Source organism: Nelumbo lutea, chromosome 1, assembly GCF_056320005.1.
Source record: "Nelumbo lutea isolate HS-2025 chromosome 1, American lotus-T2T, whole genome shotgun sequence".
Taxonomy (NCBI): Eukaryota; Viridiplantae; Streptophyta; class Magnoliopsida; order Proteales; family Nelumbonaceae; genus Nelumbo; species Nelumbo lutea.
This window is the reverse complement of record NC_142684.1, coordinates 220,014,621-220,026,211: the sequence shown is the minus strand read 5'-3', so window position 1 is coordinate 220,026,211 and position 11,591 is coordinate 220,014,621.

The following is an 11,591-nucleotide window of genomic DNA, read 5'->3' as shown; positions in this document are numbered from 1 at the left end:
TCGGAATTTTGGATCACCAATTCTCTTACAGAGCTCACGTGCTGATAGGTCCCAGTCAGAAGCGCAAGAAGTAAATTACTCTCTTAGGGTGAGAACAGACCTCAAGGTTTTGGGATAAATTTTCTCTGCCCTCCTTCATTCATCAAAGGGAAATATATACAAGGAATAACTGACTTCTTCCTAAAAATCAGACCACTACTATGAGTATTTACCTCCTAGAATACCACTAAGTACATAACAAAAATCACCAAAATAACTTGCTGGAAAATAGTAACCCATATATCTAAGTGGAAGCAGAGATAACTGACAACTAAGTATTGGTTGTTGCTGCCATGACTTAGTCCATGAACCTTGGATTTGGTCGAGGAATACGTTGGCTTCTTCGTGGCTTGTCATTACCCCCCCCCTCCAAGTGGAACCTTGTCCTCAAGGTTAAAGTCAAGAAATTTCTCATATAGCTCGACAGTGTTCTCCCAAGTAGCAACCTCATTGGGGAGGCATTTCCATCTGACCAAACTTTCTTTATGTATTTTCCCACCTTTCTTGATCCAACGTGTGTCTATGATTTCTTCCGGTTCAAGTATGAGAGCACCATCATCATTGAGTGGCGGCAGAGTAGAACAATTAGCACTTTGATCACCAATCTTCTTTTTTAATAGACACATGAAATACCAGATGAATCCGAGAACTAGGAAGAAGTAGTAGCTGGTATGCGACCTTGCCAATGCATTTTTCAATGACAAAAGGCCCATAGAACTTGTTAGCAAGTTTTTGAGAAGCCCTCTTGAACACAGTTTACTGGCGATAAGGCCGTAGTTTAAGAAATACTAAGTCTCCTTCATTGAATTCAACATCACACCTTTTGGAATCCACAATTTGCATCATTCAATTTGTTGTTGCATGTAAGTTATGCTTAAGCTGGTTGAGGAGTTCATCACATGCCTTCAAGTTTTGGTCCACCTCATTAACAGGAGAGGAACCCAATTGGTAGTGAGGAATCATTGGCGGTGGTCAACCATAGAGAGCTTGAAAAGGTGTCATACCTGTGGAAGAATGGTAGGTTGTATTATACCAATATTCTGCCCATGGCAGAAGTGAATTCCATTTCCTTGGCTGTTGATGGACAAAGCATCTAAGATATTGCTCAGCACATCGATTAACTAATTCGGATTGGCCATCCGTTTGTGGATGATAAGCTAAACTCATCTTTAATTGTGTGCCAGACATCTTAAAGAATTCACGCCAAAAGTTGCTGATGAAAATTGAATCACGATCACTAATAATTGATCGTGGTATACCATATATTTTTATTATGCCTTCAACAAATTTCTCGGCTACCACTTTGGAAGAATAAGGATGTGTTAAAGCCAGAAAGTGAGCTGATTTGGTGAGGCAGTCAACAACCACAAGTATTGTGTTTTTGCCTTGTGAAGGTGGCAGTCCCTCGATGAAATCCATGGTGATATCTTCCCATATTTGACAAGGAATGGGCAGCGGTTGTAGGAGGCCAGCAGGGAATAGTGTAGAAGCCTTTACTTGTTGACAAATATCACAAGAGGAGACATTCTCATGTACCTTGCGATACATAGATGGCCAATAGAATTGTTGAACTATATGTTTATAAGTGCGTAGCACTCCCGAATGGCCACCAAGAGGAGAATCATGGAATTCCTGCAGTAGCTACTCTATGATTGGAGATTTGGGAGGCACCACCACTCGATTTTTATACAATATCAGCCTATTGCGATTTGTGTAGGGAAGGCCTGATTTAACAGAAGCCATCTTGCTAATTCGCTCCATGTAGGTATCACCTCTAGCAGCATCTTTAATTTCTTTCAAAATCTGAGCTTGCAGAATAGAGATAGCATTGAGAATTGGAGATTCTGCTTTGCGTGATAGTGCATCCGTAGCTGTGTTATCTTTCCCGGGCTTATAGAGTATTTCTTAGTCGTACCCAAGTAACTTTGCAAACCACTTCTGTTGTTCTAGTGTAGACACGTTTCTGCAGCATATATTTCAGACTCTTTTGATCAGTTTGAATGTAAAATTTATGCCCAAGAAGATAAGGTCTCCAAGTTTGGATGGCATGAATGATTGCGAGCATTTCTCTAGCATAAGTCGACCAAGAAAATTTAGAGGCTCCTAGGGCTTGACTCATAAATGCGATGGGCCTTCCTTGTTGAGTCAGTACGACCCCAATTCCTTCCCCCGACACATCTGCCTCGGTGGCGAATGGCTCCTGAAAATTGGGCATGGCAAGAATGGGAGTGGTGGTCATGGCTTGCTTCAAGAGCGTGAAAGAGCTCTTAGCTTCTTCCGTCCAATTAAATTGCCCCTTCTTTAAGAGATTGGTGAGTGGTCTGGCTATAATTCCATAATTGCGAACAAACTTGCGGTAGTAACCTGTAAGTCCCAAAAGACCACGTAATTCTGTAATATTAGTGGGCCGAGGCCAGTCAAGCATAGCCTTTATTTTTTGTTGATCCACCCCTTCAACAGTGACAATATGCCCCAAATAAGATAACTCTTGTTGTCCAAATGCACATTTTTGGAGCTTGAGAAAGAATTTATGATGCTTCAAAATTTCAAAAGCTTGTTTAAAATGTTCAAAATGTATGTTCCAATTGGGGCTATAGATTAAAATATCATCAAAGAACACTAGAATGAACTTATGCAAATGAGGTCAAAATATAGAATTCATGATAGCCTGAAATGTGGAGGGGGCATTACAAAGACCAAATGGCATGATAGGATATTCATAATGACCATTATGAGTCCGAAAAGCAGTTTTATGTATATCAGAGGGGTTAACTCGTACCTGATGATAGCCAGCCCGAAGATCTAATTTGGTAAAATATGAAGCCCCATAGAGTTCATCAAGTGTGTCATCAGCAGTGGGGATAGGAAATCAATCTTTGATTGTCATAGAATTAAGGGCTCGATAGTCTGTACAAAAACGCCATGTATCGTCTTTTTTCTTAACAAGCCGGACAGGGGATGAAAAAGGACTAGTACTAGGTCGAATTAGCCCCAATTTTAACATGTCAAGAACTTGTTTTTCAATTTCAGCTTTTTGAAAGTGGGCATACCTGTAGGGACGTACGTTGACGGGTTCTGTTCCTTCTTTGAGGGAAATGCAATTATCAATCTCGCGGATAGGTGGTAGCTGCTTTGGTTCTTCAAAAATATCAGCATAGGCATCTATTAATTTTTGCATATCCAGATGAATGGATTGTTGTAACTCATCTGGTGATTGCGGACATATCGCAAATATAGAACTATTGCCCTTCATGTCTTTAGAAATGGCTTCTAGTGATGTTTGCTAAAGGATTTGAGTGTTTGTACCTTGCAACAATCTAGGTTTGTTTCCCCATTGAAATGCCATTGTCATCTTCTTCCAATCACAAACCACTGATCCAAGTTGCTCCAACCATTGAACACCCAACACCAAATCTAAACCCGTGAGAGACAGTGAGTAAAAGGTAATGGAGAAAGGAATGCCCTATGGAAGCAAGGATACATTGTCAAACCTCCCTTGGCATTTCAATGGCTGTCCATTCGCAACTCGTACGTAAAAAGGCTCTGTGGGCACCATGGGTAAGTGTAACAAGGCAGCCACCTTCTCACTAATAAAATTGTGTGTTGAGCCACTATCGATGAGTACTATGACTTCATGATCTCCAATCTTAGCAGTGACATGCATGGTCTTTGCAGTTGTCCATCCCGTCAATGCATGTAGGGATATCTCGGGGTTGCAAGGAAGGTCGGTGTCGGTTACATTGATGTCTTCTTTAGTTTCTTCCTCGAAACCACCTTCCAACATAAGAAGTTGAGGGCCCTTGCATCTATGACCTGCAGAAAATTTTTCATCGCAATTGAAGCATAGTCCTTGTGCACGTCTCCTTTGCATTTCATCCCATGAAAGTTTCTTAACAGGTGCAACCTTTGTAGTTGACTGCGATGACAGCGAAGTGTGAGCCGATAACAGTTGTCATGAGAATCGTCGTTGTCGTTGCAATTGATCATCCTTCATGCGTGCTGAGTTTATCACTTCTTTCAACGTCTTTGGTCTAAACATGTGTATCCCTTCAGCAATTTCAGGCTGCAACCCACCCATGAATGATCCCACAAGTGCTTTTTGCGACCATCCATGCACCCGATTGCCCAATCTTTCAAACTCTTTTTGGTAGTCGTGCAAGGACCCAACCTATCGAACCTTAGATAGGGCTTCATCAAAATCCTCACACTTCATTGGTCCGAAACGAGCCATAATTCCTCCTCAAATAGTTCCTAGGTCACCATTCGTCCTTCCTCTTAATATGCACGATGCAGCCATTGCCACCATTGATTGGCCTCCCCTTCCAGATGGAACGAGGCTAAAGACACCTTTTGATTGTCTGGTGTGCCCTGAAACTCAAAAAATTGAGCTACTCGATTAAACTATTTTGTTGGATCATCACCTGAATATTTTGGGAACTCAAGCTTTGCCATTTTGGAGGAGAAAATTGGCTTACCCCCTTCATTCTCATCGCGTTGTGTCCTTGAATTCCCTCGACCATTGTTAGAGTTTTCTGTAGACATGAGTAAAGCCTCAGACTACCTGTTAATAGTTTCTTCAAGTCGCAGCATACCCTCTTGAACTCCACCTAGCCCAGCCTCCAATGCCTCAATCCATTCTTTGTTGGTTGACATTGCAACCTGGCGGTCTGATACCATTGATAGGTCCCAGTCAGAAGCACAAGAAGTAAATTGCTCTCTAAGGGTGAGAACATACCTCAAGGTTTTGGGATAAATTTTCTCTACCCTCCTTCATTCATCAAAGGGAAATATATACAAGGAATAACTAACAACTTCTTCATGAAAATCAGATCACTACTACGAATTTTTACATCCTAGAATACCACTAAGTACATAACAGAAATCACCAAAATAACTTGCTGGAAAATAGAAATCCATAAATCTAAGTGAAAGCAGAGATAACTGACAACTAATGACTGGTTGTTGCTGCCATGACTTAGTCCATGAACCTTGGATTTGGTCGAGGGATACGCTGGTTTCTTCGTGGCTTATCACCTGCGAGTGAAGAAATCAACCACAGCTTCAGCCAAACAAAGCACAGTGACTGTACCTGGGTGCGTATAGTGAAATCATAAAGTTATGAGCAATGGGCTTGGCCAAAGAAAGCGAGTGCCATCCGAGCTTCCCATTGGCATTATTAGGGCTGCCACATCGGCTTTAAGCCACACACACGAATATGTCTCATAGTCAGGGGCGTAACACGTGGAGATTCTCCAAAGAATCTTCTTTAGTTTTGTGGCCTTCAATTCAACTAAAACCCCCATCTTTCTTAATTAATCCTCTCTCTAATTGCTCGTAGTATGGCCTACTACTGCTTCTCAACAATTGACTAATTTTACCTTTATCATTAAACATTCGTTGATGCACATGTAACATATTACGCAATATTTAATTTTTTAAAATTCAATATTATCTTCATCCTTTTCTTTACGACAGCCCCTTCCTCCTCCGACCTCTTTCTCTTTCTTCATGTTCTTGCTGAAAGCTTTTCTTATACATGTTTAATCCCCTAAAACAATTAAGGCATTTCTTACAGACCAGACCCAAAAAGGCTTTTCTTACACATTTAATCCCCTAAAATCCGATTTCAGGGTTTGGTGGGGGTTCTTCTTTGTTTTGTAGGGTTTGAAATAAATTTTTTTTAGACCTCCCCTTTTACCTTTCGAGAGAAACAACGGTGTTTTTGATCCTCGAAGACCCAAATAGAGAGAGAGAGAGAGAGGACAGGACTTGAGTACATGATCACCATACCCAACTGTCGTCACAGACATCACCGAAAGATGAACGAAGCCAACCAACCGAGCCTCTCAACGAAATGCATTATGCCAATACCTATACCAATGCAGAGAATGACAACCCGCAAAGCCAACGCCCGTCTTGTGTGGGGTAGGTAGACTCCAGCTCGGAGAGTCGGAGACCATCCATTATCCGATACGAGATTTGCTCATAAAAAATGGGCGCCTCACATGCATATCCACGGTACATTGAGAACGTCTCTTCTGACTAATAATTAATAAGTACGGAAGATGTTTTCATGTATAATACGATGTGCATGTGAGGCGTGCGAAGAGTAATCCCGTCTCCCATTATACAAATCCAATCACGATTCACGAGAAATAAATGAAAAAAGAATCAATGGATGGCTATAGTTCATTCACTATATAATATTTGGCACATTGCCGCCTTATTTATTTTAGGGTTTCTTTCTTATTTTCATTTGACAATTCTGCTTCCAGATGAAGCTTCTAGAAAAATGAATTCATTTGGATGGATGAAATACAAAGTTTGTTACCACAAATTTTCTTTGTAATCTCCATGCTTTGCTTCTCTATGGCCGAATTGATATTCTTGTGTTGCTTGATGCTTGATTGCTGGATGATTGAGTGATTTCTAGAGCTGGTTCGCCCCCCTCTTTATATAGCCAAAGGAGATGGCTGTTTTCCAACTCCTTCTAGGAGATCATCTTATCCTTAGGGAGTTTTGATCTTATCTTGAACTAATCCTATCCTATCTCTTATCTAATGCTCTAATCTCAATCTTTTTATCTCTCTAGGATTACATTCAAGACTTTAGATCTGATAAATCTTATATGTCACAAATCAAGAATGATGACCTTAGATATATTGCCGTGACCCACAAAGAGGCCATTTCATATAATTCAGGATGGGACCATGGAAATGTATTAAAATCAAAGGCTTTTATTTCATAGTTTTAGCCTGCTGCCATGATATCATGTAGTATTTTCATCACTATTAAAGTAAATTATAATGACCCCCTATACTATGGGTTTTTATTCCCTTGAATTTTCATTAGCGACAAAGTCTCCTTTGAATTTTTACTTTGTGTCAGCGAATTTTAAAAAAGATATTCATTCATCTGTTTAAAATTTTTAAATTCTCAAACTATCATTTTCTTATTTGTTTGAATGATTTATGATTCGGTTGGTTTTCTAAATATAGTATTAAGTCCTCTCAATTGCTCTCTAGTAATCTTTGTGGATTTTTAATTTGATTCAATATTCAGATGAAATGGTAAAGGTTGTTTTTTTTAATCAAGGAAAAATATTTCAACCTACCAACTTTTTCCTGTTTCTTTAGTGTTTATTTTACGCCACCACCTCTTTCTATCAAAACACAAATGGATTAACAGTCAAGAATTTAAAGAAACATGTTATTCTATATGAATGGAATGATTCTAATTATTTTAGCTAATTTTATTTTAGAAAAAAATGGGATATTTTTTGTTCAATTAGGGTTGAAGAGAAAATGGGTGAAAAATAGAAAATAAAGAAAGTTTAAGTGGATATTTTAGTAATTTAACACATTTCCTTATATATATAACTTAACTGCAGGAAGGTATTTTTTTTGTTGCAAAATGAAAGTTTAGAGAGTTTTTATGGAAAATAAAGTTCAGAGAGGTAATTTCATTGACCCCGTATATATTAAGGATTTTCACGGTTCGCTTAACCGAACTATGGGCCTATTGTTGAAACCAAACCAGTCCTATTGGTTAACCATCATTTTTTGGTTTTTTTAGATTTATAATATATTATAAAAAACATATAAATATATAATAAAAAATATAAATATATATATAACCTTGCATTTTAAATAATAAATAATATTATATATTATAAATAAATATACAAAATATATAGAAATATATGTATATTGGCCCATTCAGTTAACCGAAACTGAACCGATACCTTTGGTTTTTTAAAAATACCTAACCAATCGATTCAATTAACTAAATTTTCGGTACGATTTCAGTTAGCTTTTCAATTTTTCTTACTCACCCCTAATATATATATATTATGGGGTCTTTGTAAATTGTAATTTAGCTGGACTATTGACTTCACATCTGCTGTCTCTGTGGTGGGAGCAATCTATTATCTTGCAAGTTGTGATCTCCGATTCATACATAAGGCTCAGTTTGAAAGGAAATGCAAATTTATAGAATGTAAATACATACAAAATAATACAAAATATAAGGTTTTACACTACAAATTTACATTTATACTCCTTTCAAACTGAGCCTAAAGTACGGTAGCAGGAGCGCCCTTAGTTCTGAGAGAGATGGGTTGCTGGCGGGTTTTATTGTTGGGTTTTGTTCTCACGTCTGAACCCATTGAAATCACTTACAGATTTTGGTTATCTTCTTTTAATTTGAGCTCACCGGAAAATCCGGCTGTGGCATAGTTAATTCCATTTCCATATACTACTGGCAGTGGCACGTCAAAGGCAGTGTAGAATATACTTTTGGTAATAAGATTTAAGGGTTCATGATTTACCGATATGACACTGAAATGCAATGAAAATTGAAATTAATGGCCAAAGTCTGGTTACGACTTAGGACAAGGCTTAGGCAGATGATGATCATGATTGTGGGAGGGACCTTAAGCATCCCAAAAACTATTCTCCCTTTAAATCTTGTTTCAAATACGTCAAATTCATCGGGTATGCTTGCAACTCACCTCCACCTTCGCAAATCTCAGAGTCCATTTGGTTAGTAGTCAGAATCAGAATCGAAATCGGAATCAGAATGATTCATTTTCATACTCTGTTTGTTTTAGACAGGAATGGGAATGAGAATTAAAGGTTTGTTTGGTTTGTAGTTGGAATCGGAATCGAAATTGAAATGGTCCATTCCCATAGTCTGTTTGGTTCAATCAAGAATGAGAATGGAAATTAAAATCAGCAAAGAATGAGATCTCATTCCCAAGGGAGAGGCAGGGAATGACCATTCCCTCAAATGGGAGAATGCCATGGAATGAGAATAGAATTCCGATTCTGTCCAACAAAACAGTTGGAATTGGAATAGCCCATACCGATTCCAAACCCTTATTGCCGCAAACCAAACGAGGCCCAGTTGATCAAGGACTGTAGAGCTTTAGTGGTTGTTTGGCACTGGTGCAATTTTCTAGCAATTCATTTTTGCTGAAGTGGCGGTAATGATACATCAGCAAATAAATGGAATCAGTGTGAAAATCGTGTTTGGCTGTTTGGCACCTTGTTTTTTTAGAAACACCTTCATTTTTGACGATTCTTGGTCCGCCCATTCAGAAGAGTCAAAATTAGTCCCCACAATATAGTTTCCCTCAATGTCCCACATCACATCTACCTCATGTATTGGGAACATCTTCCAATGATGCCTCATCATTTCTGGTATTATAGATGTTTACAATATACTGCGGGATGTGGTGTGGGATGTTGTGGGAAACTATCTTGTGAGAGGCTGATTTGACCTCAATCCAAAAACGCAGTCCAACGTGCATGGCTCCAGGTGTAATCCGATGTGGCAAGTGCACCAGAGAGATGATACACCCGAAGGCAACAAAAATCCCATTGATTTCAGCTTAACCCCTCCCTCTTCTTGCAGCAGTTGAGAGTTCTTCCCATCTCCGTCGTCGGTTCCGATGAGTGTTACAGTATCTTCTTCACCGTTTTTCTTTTATTTTTTCTAACCTCCGTTAGTCTTCCATTGGTCACTGAACGGGAGTTGTTCTTCAGGGTTTTCTTCTATCTTCTATCGGCAAGAAAATGGGAGTTATTCCTCAGGGTCTTTTTGCTGTTTTCTTCACCAAAGTAAACACAGTTACTTGTTGTTTTCTTCTTGCTGTTATTCTTCAAAAATCGTCGGTTCCGATTTGCTGTTTTCTTCTTGCCGTTGTATTCCCAATTTGCTGTTTTCTTCTCTCTCCTCTTACACTAACTACGTCGTTTTTTTTTTTGGTATTGTTGGATTAGAATAACATTGTGCAGCATATCTGCATATGCACATGGGTTGCATGGGTTCATTTCAAAGACAAGGAAGTGCTACACAGAAACGCCATGCCCCCAAATGCGCTTTTTAGAAAAACGCTTTTTTCTTGTTGATGTGGCATGAAACAGAAACAAATGAGATTTTTTGAGAAACGGTATGAAACGTTATTTGACCGTTAGGCAATTTTCTGTGAATCGAATCGCTTGAAAATCACATCGGTGCCAAACACCTACTTAGCACTGGTGCGTTTCATAAGTACTTCATTTCTTTTTTTTTTTTGAGAAATACAAAAAAATGAGGTGCAGGTTGATTGGATGTTTAAGTGATTTAACTTAATATTATAATATATTTACAAATGACAACTATGTGATATCTTTGAAAAGTAGTTGTTTTTTTTCCAAATTTCAACATGCCATATCATCAAAGCGATTCAGGATCACCAAGGCGATTCAAGAAACGTTAACTTGATGTTTCAAAAAACCCCTCATTTCCTGAATTCCAAAACTAATTATTACATTATTTTTTTTTTTTGAGAAACAAGATTGCCAAATGTGATTTTCTTGCCAATTCCATTTATTTGATGATGTGGCATGCATGATACATCAATAGAAACCGAACACTTGTAAAGTGCACTGATGCCAAATACCCACTTATTTAAGTGGTGTTCAGTAGTATAGTGAACCTAGGAGAGAGTGGGTTTCAAACCCACTCTTTTGTGGTGTTGACTACACCATACCCCAAAATATCAGCCACACCATTATCTCAGGGTCACAACCATGCCACATGCCCCTCTCCCTATCTAGTACTTTGCATGTATATTAATTGGTATTAAAATTGTTATATTAATTCATACAATATTTTCTTAATTATTGGTCTTATACTTAATTAATAATATTTATCTTACCATTACAATTGTTATTAATTGGTATTAAAATTAGGAATTTTACTTTTTTATGTTTTTACTAATTTTAATAATTCTAATTTATTTTTTATTAATTAATTATCATGAAAGTTAGTTCTCTTACGTGTGTGTTTTATATTTTTATATTACTTTTAACTTTTAGTCATTATAAATTATTTGAATTCATCTGTTCATTTTTATTAATTCGTATTAGCAATTGTTAAATTGATTACATGTTAAATTAATTTGTGTTTTGCTTAAAAAACAAATATATATATATATATATATATATATATATAGCTCTTGATCGGCATCTAGGCTTGTCAATGATACTTGAAAATCCGAGGCTCGATCGATCTAATTATCTCATATTTGGATGATGTATTTGTGTAATTGGATCGGATTTGGATGTTGCAATCTACATTTGATTAATAAGTGGATCGAGTTCAGATTTGACCTAATCCGATCTAATTAAAATCTGAATCTGATTATATTGTAATATTTATCGATTTTAATATTTAAATTTTATATAAGTATACTTAAAATTAAAAAAAAAAACATATTTTACATATTATATTATATATGAATTTATATATAATAAATTCAGTATATATGTTATATTTACATTAATATATTATATATAAAAGTTAAAAAGTAATTAAATTTTTTTTTGGTATTTTAAAAGATTAAAACAAAGTCGGATTAAATCTAGATCCAATCCAAGTCCGTTAAGATTCGAATTCGAATCCAGTGTCTTCAAAGCCGATTGGATTCAGATGTAGGTTTTTAATAATCGGATCAAATGTGGATTTTGCTGAATTCAATTAAAATCTGATCTGATTACAACCCT